The sequence below is a fragment of the Pinus tabuliformis genome, chromosome 2_2, assembly GCF_031772625.1.
Source record: "Pinus tabuliformis cultivar Carrire ecotype Pingquan chromosome 2_2, CPIR1, whole genome shotgun sequence".
Lineage (NCBI taxonomy): Eukaryota > Viridiplantae > Streptophyta > Pinopsida > Pinales > Pinaceae > Pinus > Pinus tabuliformis.
Genome location: NC_142300.1, coordinates 522,020,475 through 522,024,662, shown reverse-complemented (window position 1 = coordinate 522,024,662; position 4,188 = coordinate 522,020,475). Strand labels below are relative to the sequence as shown.

Genomic DNA, 4,188 nt, shown 5'->3' with positions numbered 1-4,188 from the left:
AATGTAGCAGCATGTTTCCAACTCTTTAACACCCCAAAAATGAAGAGCACCATCATGATACCAGATGCGCTGGAGGCTTCGTTGATGAACAGGTGTGCAAGCCAAAACAATACTCCTCGTATGCACCTCCTTCCAAAACCCTAACAACCGGTAATAAAGTACCTTTATCAAAGCTTTAACTTAAGACAAAATATTTCACCTTTACAAAAGGCACACTTGTCATTATCTGAATGGCTTATGTTAACCTCATGTGGTCTTCTTAGTGTCCCTTATGTGTTTCCTCTGGCAAATATTTGATCCTCCCATCGAACTGCTTGTCTTCGTTCAAAAACAGCACCTACAGCAGTTTCGTAGCGCGCTGCGAAACTGCGAAACTGTTTTAAACAATTTCACTTTTCCCCATATTTCTCTTTCAGCTGATTTTTCACATTTTCCTCAACAAATGAATAACAACTTGCAAGTAATCCTGTTCAGCTACCAGGCTTCAATGTCAATAGCTTTTCCTATAAAATTCAAACAGCATGCTCAGATTTCTCTGCAAGCCCTGCTAACCTGGAACCTTTCACTGCAAAGCACCTTTTCTTACAGCCACTTCAATAGATTCCAGACCGCGAAGAACACAGCTTTGACAGATGTTCAATTAGATCAATAAATCATCCACCTCAAATGATTGTGAAGTATCCCCATGGACCATTCGAGTGTGCATAAAGCCCAATTTAATGAACAAATGGCCAATACCGTTAACAACAGCATGAAAAATGGAAACTCCAGATTGCTTGCCACAAAGGTAACCACCAAATATGTGGTGTTTACAACTCAACCATAAGTGATTCAAGTTCTTTAACTATTGCTTGCAAGAAGTAACCTGTTTTCTGGAGATACTTTGGCTGGAACATAGCTTACTAGTTTAGCATTTAGTCCCAGCTCTCTCAACCATATGAGCCTGCCAGTATCAAGAAGTTCTTTGCATTTCAAGCCTAGTACTGCCCTTTCAGCTGGCTTCAAGCATCTAATAATATTTCCAACATCATGAACATTAGCAGCATCTTCAGTGGTATTGCAAACATTTAATTTGGTTCCAACTTTAACGCCATTAGAATGATCAGAGCAATGCTGCCCATCAAGTGCCTAGTTGGTCAGCCATGTTACAGCACAAAATTCTTCTCTTGTAAAGCCCAGGTTTATGAAAAAATGTTTATTCACATAAGATTTCCATTGGCAAAGATGGTGGCAACATGTTGCAATTGCAAGGCCTTTTATGTAAGGATGATTTCCTCCTCTGTTGGTATCTTCTGTATAGCCCTCATACTGTCCAAGAACTACATCTTCAGCTCTTATAGGTTGAACAGATTCAAGGACCTTGACTTTCTCATTCCGAATGTGCTCAGGGTAAAGGGAAACTGGCTTCTCCATAGATATCAAACAAAGAATCTGCAGTAGATGATTTTGAATGATATCACGAATAATCCCGTATTCATCAAAGTATCCACCTCGACCTTCTGTTCCAAAATCTTCCCTAAAGACAATCTGAACGTTATCAATGTTATCTCGATTCCAAAGGGGCAAAAAGAGTCGGTTTGCGCATCGAACTACTAACAGATTCTGCACTAATTCCTTTCCCAGGCAATGATCAATCCGATAAATCTGCTCTTCACTGAAAAGCTCCCCTAGCTGTTTACTCAAATCCTCTGCTGATGTTAAGTCCTTCCCAAAAAGCTTCTCGACTATAACCCGCGTCCAACCTCCTCGTTGATTCATGCAGTGATGCCGGATCACTTTGCATACAATGCGATACACTGATGGAGGCAATGCGAGATAAAACAACCTTCTAGAAGGCCCTTCTGCGCCATTCTTTGATTCTTCATATTTCACAATTTCTTCATTCAGTTTAAGAAAACCCTCCTCCTTGTCATAAGCTCCAGCAACATATGAGACCAAATTCAGAAAATCTGAAACAACTTCAGTAGGATCCTTAGTGGAGTCTGCCTTTGCTGGTTTCAAGTGCTCTCGTATGCGATCTCTTAAGCCATCATTTGAAAGTTGTGTTCGAGCATATCCCAAAATGTAAACTTCCTCAGGTGACAAAAAACCCTGACGGAACAGGTTGAATAGCGCGGGAAAAGTTTCCTTTTTGGCAAGATCTCCAGAAGCTCCTATAACTACAATAGAAAGGGGCTGGCAGCCACTTTCTGTTGTATTTGATAAGCTTACTGTTGAAGAACTCAAAGATTCAGACTCCAGCTTTGAAGGACTTCCACCAGAACCCATTCTTCCTCTTCAGATTCAGAACTGATGACAAGCATACACGCAGGAGCTTGAGAGCATGCTTCCTGTAAAGTGCATCCACCCCAGAGCTATTTTGCATGACAGCTGCTATGGATTCGAACAAATCCCCGATTTCAAAGCGCGCTACGAAACCACCTAAACATGTAGCGCTGCGAAAACTGCTAAAGGATTTATGCGCTGCAAAAACACTTTGTCCTTAAGCTAGTCTTAGCAATTTTGGCAACAGAATTTTCAGCGATAACAACTTCTTTATGAGATGTAAGAGAGAGGAGAAAGGGATCCACTAACCGTTGTCTTCCGTTAATGGTTGATCCAATCTTCCCTCTTTGCTGCTTGCTCCCAGCTCCTTGCTCTTTCACTGGCCCAGCTACACAAAGATCCTGCAAAAGCACAAGAAAGGGAAACTACAAGAAGCATACATCCATAATTGATTCAAGGATTAGAATAAATCAAATATACAAGCATCAATACACCATTAAGATACATGCATATAGAAGAACCTCAAATGCTTTATTAATGGAAGAAGTAAAGTTCTGAGAGTGTTACAACCATAAGAGGCCCAATCCAGCAACACCTCCCAGCAGAAAGAAATCTCCTCTTCACCTCCTTCAAAGCAATCACCCAATAGTTCTATGCACAAACCAACAGCACTTCCTTACATTCACAACATTCCAGCCTCCCTAGACCTCATGAGAGAGCTCTATATATAGGAGATTTGGAGAAAGGATGAGTCAGCTTGAGGCTGGCATGAAGCTGACTAGTGTCCTCTCCCACTTCAGTTATACTTCAGTTCTTGAGTCCACTTGGAGTTTCTTGCTTCCACTTGGAGGTCTAGATCCTCTTACTCATCACAAGGCGAATTCCCTGATCCAAGTGTCATTTTGGAAGCTTCCTGGGCATTTGACACCTTGCAGAATGACTGTGCCACTTGGCCAATCTCGCCCAGCGCAGGTAGCCTTCATTGCTTTTGACATTCAGCGCAGGTACAGAGTGGAGCAGTTGACATTCAGCGCAGATGCTCAGCGGAGCAGCTGACATGATCCAGAAATAGCTTGTTTTTGAGTGTTTTCAGGTGGAGAACTGATTTTCAGTGCTGTGGTTTGCTGACCTTGTTCCTCTAGGGGTAGGAACAACATGTTTAGGGACTTTGGATCCCTTAGATTATTGACATTTCATGCTTCATGCTGTAAGGCACAAAAATGTCTATAACAGGTCTGAACGCATGGATACTTCTACAAACAAAAATATTGCATCAAAGATTGCATGAACATGTAAACCAATGTTTTTGGGTGGGTAGCGCTGTCTGCAATTCCAGCCCCTAGAAAGAGGTGAAAATGAGTGTGCCAGCAACCCTTTTCTGGAACCTTTATCAACTCCAATCTCTTCAATTTATTCTAAACAGCTAAAGCAACTCTATCTTCTACCAATGACCTACTTAACCACACCAAGAGATCTAACTCAGCAAACTGCGGTTCAATTGCATGTAAAGGAAAGAAACATAATGCTGAAAGAAAGATAACAATACAAAGGAAGGAGGCCTTAGGCTCTCAGGTTGGGCCCAACCCCGAGAGCTATGTCTCCTTTAAGAACTCAGAACTATACTCAAATCTGCCTGCTTTCCATTAAAAGATAATAATCATAAGTCAAATAACATGCCAATAATGGCTACAAAAGAGCAAAACAGAGCTGGCAGCTCGTAGTCCAGAATGTGCAACAAGGTTTCAAAAGTCCTTTTCGAAGGCTCAAGCCTTAGCATTTATACATCACGAGGCCCCAAGCTGGCCTCCTAAATTAGTGGGACTCGGCTGACCGAACTAGAAGTGAACTGCTGCTTCCTCAAAATCCATTTAGCTGTCTTTAAATCCGGTTGTGGTGGCTGCTGGAGCTCGGAGTTGGGGGTGA

General features: G+C 42.0%; 1 pseudogene; it reads right to left on the bottom strand.

Moving 5' to 3' along the window:
• Window positions 1-1,128: 1,128 nt before the first annotated feature.
• Window positions 1,129-2,272, bottom strand: LOC149193643 (glucose-6-phosphate 1-dehydrogenase 6, cytoplasmic pseudogene; annotated as a pseudogene).
• Window positions 2,273-4,188: the final 1,916 nt, after the last annotated feature.